Here is a 23,943-nt window from a genome sequence, read left to right as displayed (position 1 = left end):
ACATCAACAGAAAGAGGCAGATGAAGCTACCGGTAATTTTTAGAAAAACAAATATTACAATCTAAGCTACCATACTGATCTGCCCCAAATGTCATGCACTTCACCAAATTCCAGTGGCGGACCGAGCTGTAACTGACAGCTCTGGCCACATATTTAATTAGAGATTTTGTCTGCATTCCTTTTCTTTTAAAATTAATTTATTTTTGGCTTCATTGGGTCTTCTTTGCTGCGCGCGGGCTTTCTCTAGTTTGCGGTGATCAGGTGGCTACTCTTTGTTGTGGTGCTCGCGCTTCTCATTGCAGTGGCTTTTCTTGCTGCAGAGCACAGGCTCTAGACGCATGGGCTTCAGTGGCTGCAGCACGTAGGCTCAGTAGTTATGGCACACGGGCATAGTTGCTCTGCCGCATGTGGGATCTTCCCGGACCTAGGCTCGAACTTGTGTGCCCTGCATTGGCACACATTGGTGGATTCTTAACCACTGCGCCACCGGTGAAGCCCTTGTCTGCGTTCTCTACAGTGATAATTCTGAAGCAAATACGGCAGCACCTGACACTGAGCTAGGAAAGGAGATGCAGTAGCTACCATTCATGGAGTGCTCACTCTGCATCTGGTATGTTAACTACCACATCTACTCAGTCTTCTGACAACTTTGCAAGGGACTCCTCTAGGCTCCCTTTATTTCATAGGAGAAAAGTGAGGCTTAGCCAAGGCTGTCTGCCCCTTCTTCCCTACCCATGGGTTAGGAACCCACAGGTTCTAATGAGAGGCTTCTTTAGGGTTGCCGGGGTAAGGTTACCGCGCAGTCAACTCCTGGCTTGGCAAGCAACAACCCCACCAAAATGAGGTAGCCATTCAGGAAGCCACCACCTTCCGTCCCGCTGGAACCGCCCCTCCCCCCACCACCCGAGGCCCGCGCCTGCGCACTCCTGACGCCCGCGCCGCGCCCCCGCAGCTTTGTGGGAAATGTAGTCCGGCTTCCTGGGGTGGAGATGCTGGGAGGGGCGGCATTGGTCCGCTGGTTGCTCTGGCTCCTGCTGGGAGAGGGTGAGTGCGGGGCCACGGCGGGAGGCACCGGGTCTGGCGGGCGCCGGAGGGCCTGGCGGGAGGAGTCCAGCACAGCCGGGCGAGGCCCCTTAGGGGCGGGGCGAGGCGGGCTGCAGATGGGCCGCGACCTCTCGGACCCTGCGCAGCGCCGGGCTTCTAGCTCCAGATGTTCCTCCTCTCGCCCCGGGGGCCCAGCCGGGTTGGGAACACCGAGAGCTGAGGCGCCGGGCGCGGTCCTTCCACCACCTGTCCCCCGAGTGGCGAGGGCAGGGGACCCGACACGGCGGCCCCGGGTCCCAGGGGCAAGTGAGGGACCAAAGGCTCTGGAAGTCGCTCGGACCCTGGGTTCCTCCCCATCGCGGGCTGTCCCCCGGACCCACCTCGGAAGTCTCGTGGGATGCTGCACCAGGGTGCGGGTCTCCGGGCTCCAGCACCTGCCCTTTGTGTAAACCGCATCTCGGGGACCTCCCTCAGTGATTTCCGATTCCTAAGGGTGATGGCGTGGGCTCCCCTTAACTCATCTCTCTGTAAGAATGCGGAGGCCAACCCTGTGCAGATTTCTACTTCAGGGAATCCTTTTCTTTCTTTTCTTCCTTTATTTATTTATTTAAAGCAGTTTTTCTCTTACCAAAAAAAAAGTTCACTATAGGACAACTAGAAGATTCAGAGGAGCAAAAAGGAAAAAATCATTTGAAAACTGTCAGAATCTGCATGTCGGCATGTATATACATATAAACACAGAAACGCTTTGTTTTTAAGCAAATATATGGATATTATTCTTTTCTCCATTTACTTCAAAAATGAGTGCACAAGTCTCAAGCTCCGTGATTTTTTAATAAATATTTTTATCTGTGTAGTACCACTTAAGATGCAGAATAAACTTTTGTAAGTTTTGAAACTATCTACTTATACCAATTTTTAAGAACAGCTAAGTCTGCTTGTTAATGAATATGAGGAAAAGTATGTCTGTGCCATATTTAGTCCTCTCTTTAGGCCTCTGTGTTCTTTCTCAAGGTTGTTGTGGGTTTTTTTGTTTGTTTGTTTAGTATCATAAACAGTATAGGCCATCTGGCTACATATATCTTTGCATTCTTGTCTCATTCTATAAATCTCTTCAAGTGAAATTTCTAGATCATACTGTAAGGCTTTTGATACCTCCTGTCCTATTCTCTCTAGAAAAGTAGTAGTTTATAAACATTGCCCGATTGACCCACAGCAAGTCTGAGTGTTACTATTCTCTAACTTTCTGAGAGGTACAAACAATAGGGTTGTTTAGATTTGCATATTGAAAACTAGTGAATATTTTAATGCAGTTTGCATTGTGTTTTTAAATTGTGTCTGATACACAAGTATATTTCCAATTTCTATGCAGAAATGTTACATTTTCATATGCTCAGATGCGCAAAACTTCCCTTCATGTTTGGGTCTTCGACATCATTGTTAGGGGGTCTTCTATTCCATGTGTCACAAAATGTTCATCTTCATTTTCTTATAGTACTTTAGTTTCACTTTATATGCAAATTTTTATTCTTTTCCAAATGGTAAGTCCTTGTTCCAAGTTACTGAATCATTCATCCTTTCTTCATTGATGTGAAAGGTCACTTTTTTCATATCCTGAATTCTTATATATAAATTTTTTTTCTGAACTGATTGTGTTGGTAGGATTTTAATTTGTTCTATTCACCCTTTTTCCTGTTAGACTATAACATCCATGAGGGTAGAGAGTTTATCTATTTTGTTTACAGCTGTATTCATCCCTTGCCCTAAGAATGGTGCCTGGTACACAGTAGGTGGTCAACAATATATCTGGTGAATGAGTGACACTATACAGTAATACTATGTTCTAATTATCATAGCTTTATAATATCTGGAGGGCCAGTTCTCACATCCATTGTTATACAACACAATTAACTTTTTCATCTTTTCCATAATTAACTTTACAAGATTATTATTTAGCTGTAACTTGGTTGGGAATATGTTAAGCTTATAAACTAATTTCAAAGAAGTGACAACTTAGGATACTGTGACATCCTATCCAGGAGTATGACATGTCTCTCTCTGTTCAGCTTTCTTTATATATCTAAATAAGCTTAATAAATAAAAAGTATAGTTTTCTCTACATTAACACTTTTTTAAAAAAATTTATTTATTTATTGGCTGTGTCGGGTCTTAGGTGTGGCACACGGGATCTTTCGTTGCGGCATGCAGGCTCTTCATTGCGGTGCGTGGGCTTCTCTTTAGTTGTGGCACGAGGGCTTAGTTGCCTCACGGCATGTGGGATCTTAGTTCCCTGATCAGGGATTGAACTGGCATCCCCTGCATTGCAAGATGGATTCCCAACCACTGGACCACCAGGGAAGTCCCAATACTATACACTTCTTATTTGGCTTATCTGTAGGTATTATATTGTCGATGAGAAAAGATATTCACAACCTAAAAGTTGAGAGTTATGTTTTATTTGGCGGGAATTTTTAGGACTTCAAGCCCAGGAGGCAGCATCTCAAGTAACCCTGAGAGAACGGCCCCAAGGAGGCGAGGGGTGGGCGGGGGGGGGCAGGATATATAGGAGTTCTGCAACAAAGGGCAGGTAGTCTGAACGCCAGAAGATTATGGTTAATTAAAGAAAACCAGATATCTCAAGTTGAGGAATTTAGCACTTTTCTATGTGTGGGAAGATGTAAGAGTCTGGGTTCACTGAAATCATTCCTTTGATATGCGCCTCAGCTCTCTGGGGCCAGTATCCTGTGTTTTCACATCCTGAGTTTCCTCAGGGCTCACTGTGGGGAGTGGCTGCACTCTGATGGCTGCTAGATGACAGGTATTCTCTTCCTTTCTAAGTTCCCTCAGGGCTCACCAGCTCACTGGTGGTGGCTGCAATCACCGATGACTGTGACATCCTTTGTTTACTGATATGGCAGGCGGTATTCCATTTCTCAGTACTTTTTGCTGTTGCTGGAGTCTTGTTTCTCACACCTTTTCCTTCCCTCAGCTCTGCCTCCTCTGACCCTGCCCATCCCCTGGGAAGGACACCACAGGAAGGAAGGAGAAGGCAATGGCTGCTGGGCCTCTCCTATTGGGAGTTCAGGTGAGCTCATTTTTCTCTCTTAAATCTCTCCCTTACTCCTTGTTCCTATACTGTAGGTGGGCCTCACCACAGAAACCAGGGCCATTGAGATCTCTGAATGTTGGATGTTTTCCACAAAACTCCCCCTCAGCATCCCTCAGCTAGGTTCTCAGCTTCCAGTTCCTTATTCAGCTGGATGCCGTGGCCTGCTGAGCTGTTGGTATTGTCCAAGTGTCAGAAAAGGAACAAAAGTCATGTGAGAGATGGTCCTGGTGCTTATAGGGCTATGGACTTTCAGGTAACATAAAAGAGGTCACATCTGTACAAGGAACAGTCATGATGATTGCACATGTGTATGATAATAAGAACAAGTATGGTTAAATACCCACATTGCCAGTGTTCCAAGACCTGGAAAGAGAGAAGATCAGTGTGGTGACCAGAAGTAGGGTTGGGTAGGGATACCTGGAGAGGATTTGCTGTAATGGAGTCAGAGTGTCCCAAGTTTAAATTCCGACTACCATTTAATAGCTGCGCTGTCTTGGGTGAGTGACTTGACTTCCCTTGAAGCATCAATTCCTCATGTGATGATAGAAATAACAGCATTAACTGAGTGTTTGCCACATACTTGACATTGATAAGAATTTCACTGGACTTATTTTATTTGAACTTTCAACAAACTTATGAGGTAGGTATTATTAAATGAAATAAGTAATGTAAGTAAAAAGAGCCCAGCTTTGGTTCCTGGAATGTTGAAGGTACTAGCTCAGCGGTAGGCATTCTTAGCGTTATTCCAGCCACTAACTTGGTGTTTTAGAGTTTGTCGACTGAAAAAAAATGCACAACATGAGGGTTGTGAGTTAAGTTTTATTTGGGGCAAATTGAGGACTATAGCCTGGGAGACAGCATTTCAGATAGCTCTGAGAAACTTCTCCAAAGAAGCAGGGGGGAAGGTCAGCATATATGTGATTTTGGTGAGGTGGGGTGGGTGCATGCAATCAACCACATATTTTTTTTTTTTTGCAGAAGGTTTCTGCTAGTCTCTTGAAGGTTACTGCTAGTCATGAGGAGCAGACGTCACCATGAAGAATTTTAGTGCTTTTCTAGATGTGAGGAGATATAAGAATTGGGCTTATAAAATTGTCTCTTGAAAATATCTAACTATCTGAAGACCTGTTCTAACAGTTTTTCCCAGAGCAGAGTGCTGATCTCCACCCTGAACTCCTTTCAGGGGATGTTGAAAGTCAGCAGCTGTAGCGGCTCATAATTTGATCCTTTGTAGAGGTAGATGGCAAGTGCCAATTTGTAGGTGATAAGTTTTAGAGGTGGAGTGAAGGTAGAAGGGGCTGGAAGGGAGAGGGAATCAGATACAGTTTGGGGTCAAGTACCAGGAAGGAGGAGTTTGTGTGTTTGGTGGGGTGGTAGGCATGGCAGTAGAGGAGGAGTCAGAGGAATTTAAATAAGGGAGTTGGCATGATAAGAGCTTTCCTAAGAAGAAGAAGTGTTGGACCTCCCTGGTGGCATAGTGGTTGAGAATCTGCCTGCCAATGCAGGGGACACGGGTTCAATCCCTGGTCCAGGAAGATCCCACATGCTGCAGAGCAACTAAGCCCATGCACCACAACTACTGAGCCTGCCCTCTAGAGTCCGTGAGCCACAACTACCGAACCCGAGCACCACAACTTCTGAGCCTGCCTGCTGCAACTACTGAAGCCCACGTGCCTAGAGCTCGTCCTCCGCAACAAGAGAAGCCACTGCGATGAGAAAACCGCACCCCACTCACCGCAACTAGAGAAAGCCCGCACGCTGCAACAAAGACCCCACGCAACCAAAAAAAAAAAAAAAAAAAAAAAGAAGAAGAAGAAGCAGTGTCTCTCAGCTAGAGGAAATCATAGAGAAAAAAAAGTGAGTAAGGAGCCTAGGCTTTTTTTGCCCTGTGAGATTGCTTGAAAATGGAATCTGCTAGTTTTTGCTAGAACCTGGAGTTGTTCCTTCTCTGGAAAAGGAAATAAGACATCAGGGGCACTTTACCCAGGAAACCTTAAGTTCTTGGTTTTGTTTTTGTTTTTAGGGTTAGGTTTACTTAACTTTGTCTGCCATCCCAAAGGACTTGTGGTTTTTCTTTATTCATAAGATCATATGTTAGGATTCTCTTAAATATGTCACTTGGTTATTTACAAGAGGAACCAGTTTAAAGGCTTCATGAAGACAAGCATTAACTGTTGTGATTTTTTTTTTAAATTATTTATTTATTTATTTTTGGCTGCATTGGGTCTTCGTTGCTGCGCGCGGCCTTTTCTCTAGTTGTGAGCAGGGGCTACTCTTCGTTGTGGTGCACGGGCTTCTCATTACAGTGGCTTCTCTTACTGAGGAGCACAGGCTTTAGGCACACAGGCTCAGTAGTTGTGGCACATGGGCTTAGTTGCTCCGTGACATGTGGAATTTTCCCAGACCAGGGCTTGAACCCGCGTCGCCTGCATTGGCAGGTGGATTCTTAACCACTGTACCACCAGGGAAGTCCAACTGTTGTGATTTCTGTTTGTACTACTTTCTCTTCTCAGTGTTATCAAGCTCAGTTTTAAAAGGCAACATAACTCACAAAAATAGGTATCAGAGAGAGGGAGTTTCTAGAAGAGGGGAAGCTTTAAGGGGGGAGCACTCAGAAGATTTTGGTTGGTGTAGGTTGTGGTTTGGTTGTCAGTAGCCTTGATTTTATTTTATTTAGTTAAAATAGTACTAACTAAAATTTTAAATCAGCTTTATTTTTCAGGTATAATTTACATAAAATAACCCACTTAAAGCATATAATTCATTGAGTTTGACAAATTTATGCACCAACATCATCACCACCCCAGTCAAGCTATAGAACATTTTTATCACCCCAGAAAGTATCCTCATACCCTTCCTATCCACGATCCCCATCCCAGGCAACCACTGGTTTGATTTCTGAATACTTCAGTATGTGTTTCCTAAAAATAAGGACCCTGGGGGGTTTTTTTGTAAAAAAAGGTACATGTTTATTTTTCACTCAGGCATAAGCAAAGCAAGGTCATTCCTGGGAGAGGGGCATGACCCACCAGCAAAAGGGCTGTCATAGTGTCAGAGGGTGGGAATGGTGATAGCTTGAGGCCTGCAGTAAAAATATATTTAGTGTAAGGGCTGTGCTGAGCTCCACCCAGGGAATTCAGTGGAGAATATATTGGCTATTATTAACTTGACAAATATTTAACAGTTTAGCCAAAAGGCATTTGCTGAGCAAAGGACCCTGTTTTACATAACCAAAATATAATTATCAAAATGAGGAAACTTACTCTGATACACTACTGTTAACTAATCTACAGACCTTACTCCTAATTTGCCACAAATGTCCTTTATCTGGTCTAGGAACTAATCCAGATCACATCTGGCATTTAGCTGTCCTGTCTCCTTAGTCTCCCTTAATCTGGAACAGTTCTCAGTCTTTGTCTTTGATGACTTTTGACACTTTTGAAGAGTATAGTGATTGATTTAGGAGGTATCAGTGCAGCATTAGAGCTGTATTCCTTTTTTCATCTTTACTAATATTTTCATTTTTCCTACATTGGCCAGTGATGTGCCTGTGAATTGCCTGAGTATGACTTGTGTTTGCCTTTAAATTTTATCTTCCTTTTCTGAATATAAATATTAGGCATATAGTTCTAAAAAAAAATTAAGGCCATAAGATATATTTCTAGGTCTCAAATCCTCAAAAATAACTATGGATGTACATTCTTCTAGCCTTTATGATAGCTTTTTATATCCTTTGCCCCTTTTTATATTGAGTTGTTTATATATAAAAGAAGCCTTTTATATAATGTGGATATTAGTCCTTTCCCATAAATTGTCATTCTTGTTCTCTGTTATTTTTCTTCTAAAATTTTTTATAATCTTCTACAAATAAGTTTTGAAGTCCTATGCAGTTAACTTTCCTTTTCCCTTGTTTGGCTTTGGGAGCATTGCTATGAAAGGCTTTCTGTACCCTAAGATTATAGAAATACTTTTCTACATTTTTTATTAGTTTTATCATTTTAAATTTAGATTCTTGAGCTTCTGGAATTTATTGTATATATGTGAGGTTGTATTCTAGCTTCATTTAACATGGTGTGGTGAGGCATTTCATCATCCATCCTTTCATTAAACAGATTTTTAGCACCTCCCTACCATGTGCTAAACAGCGTTCTGGGTGCTGGGAAGGTAGCAGTGAATGAAACAGGCAACGCCCCTTCCTCCTGGATCTTCTCTTCTAGAAAGAGGAGGCAGCAGTGAAGAAGAAATACTACTGAGGACGAGGTTACATGCTGTGACGGCCACGCAGCAGGGTGGCCTGGCTGAGTGTGACGGGGCACCTTTGAGGAGATGGCATTCAAACTGTTGTAAATCTGTTGAAATAGTCTATTGAGTAATCTGCTTATTCTCCATAGATTTGAAATGCTACCTTTAAATTATACTAAATTTATATATGTATATAAGATGTGCACATATAATATATTCACACACATACATACATGCATGAGTTTATTTTTCTGGATTCTGTTCTATTGCTCTATTTCTACTATAGTAACACACTATTTGTTTTAGAATTTATTTTGTTATTTTATAAAGAAAATCCACCCCTCCCCCCTTGTTTTTCTTTTCAAAATTTTGGTTACTGTACTGTTCTTATACATTTATCCTTAGGGTCAAATTTTGTTAACTATAATCAAGTTCTAACAGAAACAGTTAAAAAGAAAAAATATTTAATTTGGATTTGGATTCATTAAATCTGTTTCAATTTGAGGAAGATTACCATATTTACAATGTTTATTCTTCCTACTGAGTAAAAAAATTACCCTTCATTTTATTTGGATCTTTCATTATGGATTTTAACTTTGATCATGAGGCTCTTGCTTATTCCTAGTAAGTATATTCTGAGGTGTTTCATTTTTGTTGCACTGTGATTGGGATTTATCCATGATTGTGACTATCACTATCATATCTTCTTTATAAAGTATACTTTCATTATTAAAATATCCCTATTTATTCCATTTGATAATTCATCTTTTTAAAGAATAGCAATATCAAAAAAGCCTGTGTTTTAGGTTTAAGAAAACCTCTGCATAAAGGAGATAAACCCATGAAGCTGCTTATTTCAAACACCCTGAGTTACCCCGTGCTTAATGTAGTGCTGGGGAGAAAAAACGCATAATAAGTGGGAAGGAGAAAGGCAGAAAACATTTTAAGGGATTAACAACAAATACATTTTATGAACGATACACTTAAGTTTCACTTCAGCCTTTTAAAATGCCTTTCTGTACTAATCTACCCAGGGCTCCATAGTAGATTACATAGTAGGGACAAGCCCTGCGGCACGAGGGCTGGAGATTGGGGGTGGGTAGGTTCTGCACTTAAGGGAATCTAGGGAATAGAAGAATCTAGGGAAGTGGGGAAGACAGCATATAGCCCATAGGAGTCTGAATTTGGGCTTTTAATTTTGCCCAATTATGTTCAGCTAAAAAGGCGATTGCCTTGTAATTAATTTATTGTAATTAATTTATTTATTGCCTTGTTATTAATTTATTGGAAAGAGAGTGTCATATTTCTGATCTGTTGTTTTTCAGAAAGAAGGGGCTTATGTTTTGTTTCCACATATATTCTGCCTTATCTGATATTGATATGGTCTCCTCCATGCCTTTTTGTTTGTTTGATTTTGCCTGCTATATCTTGTCTCTATCACCACCCCTTTTTAACAATTTTTTGGTTTGTGTTTTAGGTGTATCTCTTGTATGTGCCATATAATTGTACTTTAAACCAATTTTACAGTTTTTGCCTATTAATAGATAAAGTCAACTCATTTACATTTGTTGTTATACATGTATCAAGTCTTTTTCTGGTTATTTAATGATTTGTCCTTATTATGCTTTCTTGTTTCCTTTCTTCTCCTTGCTTTAAATTTTTGAACTGAGAATTTTTCTTGTTTCCTTTTCTTCCTTTCATAAAATGAAAATTCTGCCATGTATTTATATCCTGCTAGTAGCTACTTTTACTTTTCTTGACACTATTTGTCAGTGATTTTTAACATATTTTTTGTTATTTTGATATACTGATTTAAAAGTATTAGGAGAAAATAATGAGGTAGAAGGATATATAATAAATTCTGTGCCTCAGGGTTGACACTTTTTCTGGAGTTCATAGTCAGTAGTATGTAAAATACACAACTTGCTTGGAAATTTGTTTCATTCCATCTCTCGTCTCTCCAGTCCTTTTCTTTTCACTAACTTTCTCCCCTTTGCCTATTCACATATTACAGTGCTCTCTGTCCTTTAACGAAAACCTTTTCCATTGCTTATTTACACCACTTATTCCTTACTTCTTTTCATACAGTGTTATCTTTCATCTTCACAAAAAGTTTGAAGTAATTTCATCTGGCTGCTTCTGATTCCTGATCTTATCTTCCTTATCTTCTTCACTGTAAGCTGACTTCTTCCTTCACGACTCTTCTGAAATTAGCTAATTTTTGAATCAGCAGATTCTTTTCAATCATCATTCTGTTTGACCCACCCAGCTTCGGATAGTGTTGACTAGTCCCTCCTCTTTGAAACCCTCTTTCTCCTGAGTCTCCTTCCATCTCCCTTTCTGTCTTTCTCTCGTTCTTCCTCTTGCTGAGGATTGCTAGGGTCTTTTCTTGGCCTTCTCCTCACAACATGAGGAGTTGGATGGCCTTGGGTTCAAGCTGTATGATCTTGGAGAGGTTATTTAACCTTTTTGTTCCTCAGATTCCTCATCTGTAAAATGATGACTTTAATTCTGTCACTTTAGCAGGTTGTCCTTTGGATTAAATGAGCTGAGGCATATGAACCTTCTATTAGTACAAAACTGAGTACAATGTGAGTTATCATTTATGGTAACTGCCACTCAGTTAGTGTTCCCTCCTTGTATTAGTTAGGGTTCTCCAGAGAAACAGAACCAATAGGATATATGCAGATATACAGAAAGAGATCATGAGGAATTGGCTCACACAATTATGCAGGACGAAGAGTCCCCATGATCTGCCATCTACACTCGTAGGGCCCAGGAAAGCCAGTGCTGCAGTCCCACTCCAAACCCGGAGGCCTGAGATCCAGGGACCGATGGTGTTAAGTCCTGGTCTGAGTCTGAAGGCTCAAGAGGCAGGAGCATTTATGTCTAAGGGCAGGAGAAGATGGCTATCTCAACTCAAGCAGAGAGAGCAAATTCGCCTTTCCTCAGCCTTTTTGTTCTATTTGGGCCCTCAGCAGATTGGATGATGCCCTCCCACCTCTTTGCTCAGTCTACTGATTCAACTGGGAGAACTCTCACAGAAATACCCAGAAATAATGCTTTACCAACTCTCCGGGCATACCTTAGCCCAGTCAAGTTGACACATGAAATTAACTGTCATACGCATCAAATAGATAGTGAATGCTTACAGAGTTTTATTTCCTAGTCTAAGGGGTAGAAAACAAAGCTCAAATGGGCTTATAAATTTGAAATGCCATTTTCAAGTCAAGCTGGGTGTTTTGTTGGTTGTCTCATAGACCAACCACAGTCTAGATTTATCCTGTTTGCACATGCTTTCCCTGCATTAACTGGAATTCCCATCCAGTGATTGTAAAGCCTAAAATTCCATGTGCTGCTTCTACAACTCTGAGCCTTAGGGAGCTCCAAAGACCTCGTTGTGAGTTCCCCTGCTCTCCCTGGATAGGCCCCCACCCTCTGGGAAAGGTTCCACACCCAACCAGCTCCCCTGTCAGCCTGGCCAGGTACACCCCTCCTAATCCTCAACCTAATGGTTTTCACCTCCCTAGCAGCCCCTGAAAGTGTTCAAACAAGCCAGTCACATCTTCCCGTGGGAACCAAGGGTCACCTCAGCCTCCTGTCAGTACCAAGTCTGCCTCCCACAGCCCCTGTGGTTCACTGTGCCTGAGTACAGGCCCCGAGTGGTCTTGCATGGCATGGGGTTGTGAGGCCAACTTGTGACTAATGAACTCCTGTCAGGCTCATCTGTCCAGTGTTGGGTGTCATATATTCAGTCACCGTGTGCTATTTAGGGTGGCGAATCCCTCCTTCATCAATGGAGTGAATAGGATACAATCAGAACACCACCTACTCTTCTCTAGTGCTAATCTAGAGCAGCCTTCACTATCCTTCCCTATGACTCCTTATACTTCCTCTTCCTGTCCTTAACTGTCAGAGCACTTTCTATATTCATGATAACGTCTGTTTTTGTTGCAGATGTTTAGTTTCTTTGGGGATATTTTTCTCTCACAGATCTCTTCTGTCCCTTCTAATGCTGCTTGTTTTTTTGTTTTTTGTTTTTTAATTTCCTTAGAGGGTGTTATTGGCATAATCCTTTGTTCATTAGAAATTTATAGTTTCAGGAATCAGTGACATTCAAGGATGTGTCTGTAGATCTCACCTGGGAGGAGTGGGTCCAATCTAAATTCTGCTCAGAGGAACTTGTATGGGAAAGTGATGCTGGGAAACTACAGTAACCTGGTTTTGCTGGGTAAGGACTTCTCCTTGTAACTCAAATTCTACCTATTGCCATCTTTCCCACTATTGACATCTTGTACAGCCTCTGAAATTTGTGAATTTGGACTTGAAATCCTGATACTACAGGGCATTGTTTTAGGGTAGTTCCTTAGTGTCCTGTCTTTCAAGGTGAAAGCCCTTTTCTCTAGAGAATGGAAAAATGGGAAATCTCAGAAGCCACACCTTCCTTTGTTACAGAAGCCCTGAAGAGGAAGGGATAAGACATATGCTGGGAGTGGTTTTTATACTCAGTTCAGAAGTCAAATTTAGTGTTTTTCCTCCCGAGCAGGGCATCAGCTTTCCAAACCAAATGTGATATCTCAGCTGGATTGAGAACTGAGCCTGATGACAAAAGAACATCCAGGGTGCATTTCCCCAGGTAAGGATCTGGCTGCAAGAACTTGTTCCATGAGTGTCACCTTGGGGAGAAACCACTTCAGAGGTCCCTGGGTCTCTTGAGACCTGTACCATTTGCTGTGTGTTTCTCAAATGCCTCTGCATTGTTGATGTCACTCATCCTGCTGAGGTCTTGCATGTGTCCTTACCTCAGTGGCAGGTAATATCTTATGAGGATTAAATAAGTTACTACATTTGTGACTCTTTTAAATTGCCTGGAACATACTGAACATTCAGTAAATGTCAGCAGTTATTATTTCCTCTTCTGTCATCTGTGCTTTCTGTTCTTTTTCTTTCTCTCTTTTTTTTTTTGGCCATGCTGCGCGGCTTATGGGATCTTAGTTCCCTGACCAGGTATCCAACCCGGGCCCTCGGCAGTGAGAGCGTGGAGTCCTAACCACTGGACCACCAGGGATTTCCCTCATCTGTACTTTCAATCCCCGTCTTTCTATCCCCTTTACTTTATTCTCTTTATTTTCTTTTGTGAATCTTTCTTCTCGGCCATGACCTATATCCATAGCTTCCTTTCCATTATTCATTTAAACATTTGTCAGCTTTTTAAAAGGAAACTAACGTTTCTCTTCCTCTGAATTATATAGGTGTTTTATACAGTCTTCATTTAAAAACAAATGACGAGTGAGTTTAGCCCTGTTCTTTTTACTGATAACCTTACATTTTATGTATTTCCCTTCTCATTCCTAAATTTTTAATCTGAATCTACTACTTATTTAATCCCATTCTCCTCTAAGCATTTAATGCTTCGTAATCTTTGTTATCTGCCTACTAATCCCCCTCACAACTGAAATTTCTTTATTAGATGTTATCATGACTTTTCTCTGAAAAAATGCATTTTACACCTTTATCTTTTCTACTCATGTGAAAGTGTTGATCACTTCTTTTCAAACACTGTTTAAAGAGTTAGGCAGATATTTTTTGATGTCTGGATAGTGTATGGCTATCTAAGTACAGAGCAATAAAAGAAATCAGTAAAAAAAAAATTGATAGGAAAAAAATCATCTTGTGACCATCGCTGCTTGTTTCCATTAAGCTTTCTAAAGAACAGGATTCTGGAAGAGTCACTGTGTCAAAGGATATATACATTTTTCTGGCTCTTGCTACATATTGCACAACTTTGGATATTATCTTATGCTTTTCATGCTAATTTTTAGGTATAGAATGATCGCTTAAGGTAGCTTTAATTAACTTTATTATAGATTTCTGTGGATTCAATTACTATTGCTATTTGTATTCTTACATAAATAACAAACAAATGTTTTTTGAGCACTGGGCCCTGTTCCTAACATTGGGTGTAGAGCAATGAGCAAAACAGGCAGAGTTTCCACGTGGAGTTTATAGTCTAGTCGGGGAAACAATAAATTAATCAAGAAAGAAGGCAGGGAAGGAGAAGGGAGAAGAAAGGAAGGAAGAAGGGAGGGACTGACTATTCATAGAGTCAGGTGCTGCGTGGAAAAACAAAGCATCATAAGGGAAGTACATCAGTTAACAGGAGTCCTGTTTTATAGGGGTGATCAGGGAAGGCCTCTTCTTTAAGGTGACTACTGAACAGATACTCAAAGTGATGGTCATGTGGGAGCACATTCTGGGCACAGGGAGCAGCAGGTGCAAAGACCTTGTGGTAAATTGCATGGCATTGTTTGAAGGGAAAATGTGAGATGTGAAGATTTCTTTAAACTTTGTCTTTCAGTCCTTCTGTGAAAAAATTTATTTCTACTATCATATTTTTTATTTCTATGAGCCTTCTCATTCTCTAAGTGCTCCTTCTTTTTTAACAGCAATCTTTTAAAATGAATGTATTAACTTCTCTTGTCTGTATGAGGATATATAAATTATATTTTTGGTAGTGGTTTTTTGTTTTTGTTTTTGTTTTCTTTTGCAGCATTTTGTTCCCTAGATTATTTTAGTGCATTTATTTATGACTTTTTCATTCTTTCACTGTCATGTTGATGGGTTTTCTAGAAGCATCAGAGGCAAACAAAGGTATTGCTCATACTGGGTTTTCCTCTCCCAGTTTTTTACCCACCTTCCAACTTCTCTATTGGGCTGAATCCTAAAGATTTATCACTTGCATATGATTACATTTTGCACTGTATTTCTCTTGTCTCTTTGAATATCTATCTAGCCACTAGTATGTAGGCTCACTGAATTGTCATGATTGAGCTTACTTTTATTTATATCCCCTGCCTAGCATGTTGTCTGTGAGAGTAGGTATTTAATATCTTTGTTGAGTGAATCTTAGATGACATCAAGTAGAATTTTTAGTAATCAAGTAAAACTATAGCTTTGAAAATTATAATTATATTTATGACACTCATATCAATGAATATTTTAATTATCAGGAAGGGCGAATAAGAAGGGCAAAGCAGCAAGGATGGAATCTTGAGGAATAACATTTGACTGGGGGCCAAAGATGCTCTAGCAAAGGTGACAGAAAAAGTAGTCAGAGGGAGAGGAGAGAGTTATGGAGAGCCGGGCCAAGGGAAGAGAGAAAAACAGAGAAGAGTGCAACAGTGCCAAGTAAGAAATGAGAAACGCTATTGGTCTTAGTGTTGAGGAAGTGGCCTGTAACCTACGGAGGAGCACTCTGGTGCTGCAGGACATGTGCCTGGGGAGAAGAGTGAAGAAGTAAACAAGGACTTTTACGGGGAATTCCCTGGCGGTCCAGTGGTTAGGACTCTGCACTCTCACTGCCAAGGGCCTAGGTTCAATCCCTGGTCAGGGAACTAAGGTCCCACAAGCTGTGTGGCAAATCCCACCACCACCACCCCGCCCCCACCCCCCACCCCCCAAAAAAGAGAGACTTTTAAATACAGACTATCCTTTCAACAAAGTTAACTTTGAAGGAAAAGGAAGACAGGGCAGGACCTGAAAGAAGTCAGATGTAGAATGCCTCCGATTTGTTTTTTACTGAGATAGAGACTTGAATGCATTTACAAGAGCAGAGAGGTACCTGTTGGAGAGAAGGAAATAAAGACACAGAAAAGTGGAGGAAGAGAACGGAACTCAGAAAACGATGATGTGCAAATTCCAGATCTTGTTCTTTCTAGATTTTCTTTGATGTTACTGCCAGTTAGTCTCATTATGCTGTCCAAAACCAAGAGGGGAAAGTGGCAACCGAGTGCTGTGCTCAGCTCTTCCCCAGGCATCATCTGATTTACCTCTGTGTGTGAGTAAATGTATATGTGTGTACACGTGCACACACAAAGAGAGAGAATTTAGGTGCTCTTACCGAGTCCCCATGTACCTTCATGCCACCTTCATAATGAGCCTCATTAATGGTTAGTACAGGCACATATCTTTGCTTCCAGTAGGAAAGCTAATCTAAAAGACTGTAATCAATGTAGGTGAATCCAAAAAGTTTGTTCATCCTTGCACAGGCTCTCAGCACTGGTGGTTCCTTCTGCCTGAGATGCTCTCCCTTTGATAGTCCTGTGACTCCCTCCTTGGCCCCTAAAGTCTTGTCTTCAATGTCACCTTGTCAGTGAGGCCTTTCCCGAAGATTGTATCTAAAATTACAAACTTTTCCCCTTACCCATCATATTCCCTATTTCCATTTTATTGCTTTTATTTTTTCCATAAGGTATACCACTTAAATACTAAATATTTTATTTATTTATTATGTTGATTATCCTTCTTCCTCTCACTGAAATATAAGTTCCTCCAGGGCACTTTTGTTCATTGCTGTATCCCTAGCCCCTTGAACAGTGCCGCACTCAATAAACAGTTATTGAATGAATGATTTATCATGTTCAGAAGATCGATCCGGCTGCTTTGTGGAGAATGCACTGTAGGGTAGCAGGAGTGTTACATAGGAAGTCCAGTCAGGTGAGTACTGAAATAGTCTGGTTGAATGGAAGGAGTAACTTAACTGTTAGGCTGGAAGAAATATAAAAGGAGAAAAGAAAGAAATCAGCTTGCTCTAGGAAGAGCAGGGCCTGCTGCCCAAGTCTCTCATCCAGGCCCCCGACCCCTGGCCAAATACTCTGCAGGCTCTTGGCCTCTACTATGGCCAGTCCCAGCCATAAATACTGAAAGAGCTGTACTTTCCCATACCCCTTGGTCCTGGGGACTCTTATGTCCTGATGAGTACCAAAGTTAATATAAATCCTAAAGTTAACTAGGCATTCTAAGACTGTAAGGGAGTATGGGCCATCACTTGAAAGAACTGCTTAGGAATAAAGGAACAGAAGAGAGAGCTGTATATTGTTTGACATAAAATAATAATGATAGTGATAACCTCTAACAATCATTGAACTCTTATTGTGGCCAAGCATAAAGCTGTGCATGTTACAGGTCCTTATTTAATGAGAGCAAAATGGTAAGGATCTGAAATGTCGTCCAATCCTGAAAGAGCTATGGTTTTGATCTTTAGTGCTCAGTTCCAGGCTTTAATACTTCACTAATATGAGTAAAGCCACCTTAACAATTTTATGTTTTCCACAGAGACAGTTATGTAATCTTGGAAAAATGAAATTTCCTCCCCTCTCATTTGTCTAAAAGTGGTCACACTTTGGGAATAATATTAAATAGTTGCAGTAATAGTAAGCATCCTTTCCTTGATTCTGTTTTTTAGTGTGAATTCTTTTAGTGTTTTATTTTTATGCTTGGTACAATGCTAATATTTTTGTTTTTGAATCAGGATTGGATGTTGGATATTATCAAATACTTTGAAGCACCTTTTTCCCATGACCTATTAATATATTACTAGATTCCTAATAGTGAGCATTCTATTCCTGGATAAATCCTTTGTTCAAACATTTAAACATTTAGGTAATATTTCAGGAATGGTTTAGGAGTATTGCAATTACTGAATCTTTCATATTTAAGAACATGTTTTGTTTTTTTCCTATGCATGTATAGAGTACTGGCTATGTGGAATTCTTGAGTCACATCAGTTTTTCCTCAATCCTTTGTAGACATGACTCCACTGTCCTTCACCATCCCATGTTCTTGGAGAGATCACTTAGGCCAGTTTTAAAAAAATTTGTAGGGCAGTCTATTTTTTTTCTTTTTCTTAAGCAGCAAATCTTCAGAGGTAACTTTTTAAGTTAGGTCTCTAAATTCCATGAAGATATACTGAACCCCTACTATTAAGTTTTCTGCAGTACATGTTTCAACTTAAAATGATCAGTATTTTCAAAAATAGAAAATATTTTGTTGTTCTCATTTGTTTTTTGAAATGTCATATATACAGAAGAATGTGTAAAATACGGGTACTACTTAGCAAAAACCTGCGTAGTCTTCTAAGCCCTTTATAAATATCAACTAATTATTGTTCATATATCAACACTAGATAGGTACCATTTAACAGATGAGGAAACTGGAGCACAGGACAGGTTAAGTAATCTGCCCAAGGTCGCACAGCTAACGGTGATGGAGCCAGGCGGTCCGGCTCCAAAGTTGTTGTCTTAACCGTACTGCTTTTTTTTGTAGTTCATTATGATAAAAATGAATGAATAATAACGAAAGCAAACACCCAGGCACCAGAGCCCAGATTCAGATTCAGAAATGGAACACTGTTAGTACTCTAGTAGTACCTCCTCATTCCCATCCTCTTCCTCTACCCAAGACATAACCAACCACTGTTCTCACTTCTGTGATAAATCCCTTCCCTTGCTTTTCTTTATAGTATTGCTATCCACAGATGAACAATATATTTAGTTATAGTCTGTTTTTAAACTTTATCTAAATGGACTCTTACTGTATTTTTCTGTGACTTTGCTTAAATTATTTATTCATTTATATTGATATGTGTGGCTTTAGTTTATTAATGTTTACTGTCTTAAGCAGTTCAGGCTACTATAACAGAATACCATAGACCAGGTGACTGAATTTATCAGACATTTATTTCTCATAGTTCCAGACGCTGGAAGTCTGAGATCAGGGTGCTAGCATGGATGGGTTTTTGGTGAGGGCCCTCCACCTGGTTCACAGGATAGAGCAAGTTCCCTCGTGTGTGCCGCTTCTCATCAAGGCACTAATCTTATCAGGGCTTTACCCTCATGACTTAATGACCCAAAGACTCCCATTTCTTAATCTTGTCTCACTGGGGATTAGGCTTCAACATATGAATTTTGGGGAGAAGCAGACGTGAAATCCATAACATTCACTGTTTTCATTTCTCTTGTATAGGTATTTGACAATTTAGTTATCCTTTCTCTTGTTGGTAGACATTTGGGTTGTTTCCAGTTTTTTGCTCTTGTACACAATGCTACTTTAAAAATTATGAATCATGGTGAACCTTTACAAGACAGATTTACCTAAGTGTATGTACCTACTAGTGAATTTGCTAAATCTTATAGTCTGTGTGCCTGTTCTACATTCTAGGTAGTACTACACTTTTTTTCAAGTACTTGAACCAAATTACATTCCTACCAGCAGTATGTGAAGTTCCCCATACTGCACATCTTTCTAAATTCTGAAGCTGTCAGTTTGAAGTTTTGAATTTTGTTTCTCAGGTGGATGTGGTAACAGTATCTCACTGAGGCTTTACTCAACCTTCTCCTGGTTACTGTTGGATTGGCATCTTTGCTTATGTTTACTCACTATTCAGGTTTCCTTTTCTTTTTTAAAAATAAATTTATTTATTTATTTTTATGTTTGGCTGCATTGGGTCTTCGTTGCCGTGCGTGGGCTTTCTCTAGTTGCGGCGAGCAGGGGCTCCTCTTCATTGCAGTGCGTGAGCTTCTCATTGCGGTGGCTTCTCTTGTTTCAGAGCACGGGCTCTAGGTGCGCAGGCTTCAATAGTTGTGGCATGTGGGCTCAGTAGTTGTGGCTCGTAGGCTCTAGAGTGCAGCCTCAGTAGTTGTGGTGCACGGGCTTAGTTGCTCTGCAGCATGTGGGATCTTCCCAGACCAGGGCTCAAACCCATGTGCCCTGCGTTGGCAGGCGGATTCTTAACCACTGTGCCACCAGAGAAGTCCCCAGGTTTCCTTTTCTTAAGTGTCTATTCAAGTCTTCTGTCCATTTTTCTAGTGGGCTTAGTGTTAAACAGATATTGTTTTCCAAGTCTAAGTTCTAGAGCTCTTTTTGGATCACGTGTTGCAAACCCCTTCTCCCAGTATGTAACTTTTTTTTTTTTTTTTACTTTTTTTACATCTTTTGATGACTGGAAGCATTTATTCTTCCAATGTTTATTCTCCCATTTGGTTTTAATGCTTTCCCCCCACCCCCTTGTTCTCCTGCTTTTATTATTTTAAAAATTTCTTGAACCTCTACCTAGTTTCCAAATTTGATATTTTCTGTGTGTCATTTATCTTTGAATAGTTTTGTCTGTCTGGACATTGTATTTGTCTAACAGTGTGAATAGCTGCCCCATGTCCTTTATGTTGTTTACTGGGTAGCACTTGGAATGATCTCAAAGAACTTCAGTTGGATAGCTGGATATGATAGAGTGAAGTGGGGCAAGAGGCAGCCTCCAGTTCATGTGTTGCCTGTTGGTATTTCATGCTTGACTGGATAGGTCCTCTCTGAGGTTTCTTGGTGGTGTGTGTGTTTTACAGGTGGAGTCTGCTTGGCTTTCCACTTTTTCTGTTTTATGTAAGCAGGTCAGATTGGAAGGAGGAAGTCCAGTTCATGCGTATCTTTTGCTTCATAGTAAACCTCCTGCCCAGAGACCTTTGGTCTGTTGGTTCAGTGTTGATAATTTTGATCAAGCCGACAAGGTGATTCTCAGATTGTAGTTCCCTGTCCTCAGCCTCTCTGCCTCCAGGATGTTTTGTCTGGGATAAGAAATGAGATCTGAGAAAATAAAGTCTGAGTGGCTACAAGGCCTTTCCTCCAGCCCCATCTCAAGCAGTTCAACAGATTCTCCCCTACCTGCCTCTGCCACCAGTTCTTATCTGTAAGGAATGGATATTTAGGAAAGGGTAGGGCCCTTTAGGACCCTCTTACCTAAAGAGAGTGAGAAAATCATATGCTCCTTGTGGAGCACAGGAGCTTTTAGATTTTGCCATCCTCCCTTGAGAGTTTAGGTTTCAAGTATGTTCTGGTATTTTATGTTCCAGACAAGTATGTTCCCTAAGGGTAGTTTATATACATTAATTTACTTATCCTTATCAGATTATTTTATCCTCATTTTATATCTCTGAAAACTCAGACTCAGAGAAACAACTACTTAAGATGATAAGTGATTAACAGCCAGTGTTTAAACCCACGTTTGTCTGACTCTAGGGTAAACAATCTTTTCACTGTGTCACACTGTGATGTTTTATGAAGATTTAGTATCAGAATTATAGGCAGCCTTCGGGAGGGAAGAAACTGCTGGTAGGAATACCAGATAAATGTTCCAGGGCTTTGTGATCTGCCTCTCCCAATCCCAGCTCGTCTGTATATCTTCCCTTAGTTCCATCTTCATTATTTAGCCTTGTCCAGTGGTCAGTGATTTCAGTATCTATCTCTCCTGCATAGGCTCACTCTTTCCTCTGCTTACCCTGCTTCTAGTTTCCCTATTATTTATGGACAGCTCACTGTTTTTCCCTCCCTTCCAATTCTCTTCCTAATTATAGGGACATCTTTGAAAGCTCTCAAATGTGCCCTATAGTTATTCTCAGTTTCATTCTCTTCTTCCTGCCTTATAAGTTTTCAGCACAGAAACCAATGTGTATTTGAATTTTTATTTTTTTCAGACTGGGAGATAAGACTTGAAACCAAAGAGTCAACTACAAAGCCCTAATTACTGAAGATTTATCTTATGGGGTAATAATGGAAAGAGAAGGTCTCTGGCATTCTTCTTTAGGGGAAACCTGGGAACCTGATAATTGGTTAGAGGGGCAACAGAAAAACCAGGATAGACATCTGGGCCAAGTGCACATTACCCATAAGGAAACCCTCACTGTGAGAAGGACATGTGGAGGTAATGAATTTGAAAGATGTTTCAGTCAGGGTTCAATCATTGATACACAACAAACTATTCCTGTGGGGAAAAGTCCTCACAGTTGGAATTCACATGGAAAAGACACTAAACAAAATGCTGAATTAATTAAAACTCAAAGAATGTTTGCAGGAAAGAAAATCTACGGATGTAATGATTGTGGGAAAACCTTCAGCCAGAGTTCATCCCTCCTTAAGCACCAGAGGACTCATACAGGGGAGAAACCCTATAACTGTAATGTATGTGGGAAGCACTTCATTGAACGCTCCTCGCTTACTGTACATCAAAGAATTCATACTGGAGAGAAACCTTACAAATGTAACGAATGTGGGAAAACCTTCAGTCAGAGCATGAATCTTACTGTTCATCAAAGAACTCATACTGGAGAGAAACCATATCAATGTAAAGAGTGTGGAAAAGCTTTCCGCAAGAATTCATCCCTTATTCAACATGAAAGGATTCATACTGGAGAGAAACCCTACAAATGTAATGAATGTGGTAAAGCTTTTACCCAAAGTATGAATCTCACAGTGCATCAAAGAACTCATACAGGAGAAAAACCCTATGAATGTAATGAATGTGGAAAAGCCTTCAGTCAAAGTATGCATCTCACTGTACATCAGAGAAGCCATACTGGAGAAAAGCCCTATGAGTGTAGTGAATGTGGAAAAGCCTTTAGTAAGAGCTCAGCTCTTACCCTGCATCAGCGAAATCATACTGGAGAAAAACCCTACAAATGTAACAAATGTGGGAAATCCTTTAGCCAAAGTACATACCTTATAGAGCATCAGAGACTTCATTCTGGAGTAAAACCTTTTGAATGTAATCAGTGTGGGAAAGCTTTCAGTAAGAATTCATCTCTTACTCAGCATCGGAGAATTCATACTGGAGAGAAACCTTATGAGTGTATGATATGTGGGAAACATTTCACTGGGCGATCATCCCTTACTGTACATCAGGTTACTCATACTGGAGAGAAGCCTTATGAATGCAGTGAATGTGGAAAGGCCTTCAGCCAGAGCGCATACCTGATTGAGCATCAAAGAATACATACTGGTGAGAAGCCCTATGAATGCAATCAGTGTGGAAAAGCCTTCATTAAGAATTCATCCCTTATAGTGCATCAGAGAACGCATACAGGAGAGAAACCCTATCAGTGTAATGAATGTGGAAAAGCCTTCAGTCGGAGTACAAATCTTACACGGCATCAGAGAACTCATACGTGAGGGAAGCTTCCGTGGGATCCTTCACCATGATGAACTCTTCAGTGATAATCAGATAAGTCATGTGATGTAGAAACCTAATAAATGTAATGATTGTAGTAATCTTTTAGTTGAAGTATAATATACCATATCAGAAAATACAGACCACTGCAGAGAAACCATATAGAAGTGGAGAAATCTTGATTCAGAAAGTAAAACTTTATACTAGAAGGTTTAAGTAGCTAATGTTCTAAGCAATGAGGATTCATGCTGAAGATAAGTTCTATTGTATTATACTGCAGATTCTCCTTTGGACATCAGAGACTTCACACTGGAGAGGAAATGTGAGAGTGCTTAACTGGATAGCCCAAAGACCTGGTATGTAGTCCTGATCTGCCACTAACTTGGACAAGTCACCTACTTTCACCAGGTCCCAGTGTCCTTATTTGGTAAATGAGGGATTTTAGATTTAGAAGGCTCCAAGATCCCTATAAGCTCTAAAATGCTACAAACATAAATATGCTTGATTTTTCACCATGTTATATATGTTATCTAGATGCTCCTATTCCATAATCTGGTTTCCCTGAATGTTTTAAGTCAAAATTCTCTACCTCTACCAACTTCTATTATTCCTCCATGTCCTTCCCCCTCCCCCTGTTATTTTCTCCTCTGAAATATTGGCTGCTTGCTACCAGGTGATAGAATAATTGTGCAAATCTTAATGCAATAGCATGCTGTTTTAAGTTCTCAATTAACAGTCATTAAACTATTGTTAAATAAGCTAATTACTTAGAAAACAATAT

At 40.5% G+C, this 23,943-nt stretch overlaps 1 protein-coding gene across 5 annotated transcripts in view; it reads left to right on the top strand.

Annotated features, from left to right (window-relative positions):
* Positions 1-985: 985 nt before the first annotated feature.
* The window catches only part of ZNF454 (zinc finger protein 454), a 49,515-nt gene continuing 26,557 nt past the window's right edge, over positions 986-23,943 (top strand). For 2 of the 5 annotated variants that reach the window (XM_082620358.1, XM_082620360.1), the window contains exons 1-6: positions 986-1,044; positions 4,034-4,129; positions 12,493-12,626; positions 12,942-13,031; positions 21,694-21,782; positions 23,443-23,518. The gene's annotated coding sequence lies outside the window, so the exon portion shown is untranslated. Of the gene's footprint in view, positions 1,045-4,033; positions 4,130-5,446; positions 6,011-12,492; positions 12,627-12,941; positions 13,032-21,693; positions 23,519-23,943 lie in introns of those variants that run through there. The other 3 variants (XR_014293992.1, XM_082620356.1, XM_082620357.1) reach the window with 3 other exon arrangements.

This window comes from Mesoplodon mirus (genome assembly GCF_964341445.2).
Source record: "Mesoplodon mirus genome assembly, chromosome: 5".
In the NCBI taxonomy this organism is placed as follows: Eukaryota; Metazoa; Chordata; class Mammalia; order Artiodactyla; family Ziphiidae; genus Mesoplodon; species Mesoplodon mirus.
This window is presented reverse-complemented; position numbering and strand designations above follow the sequence as displayed.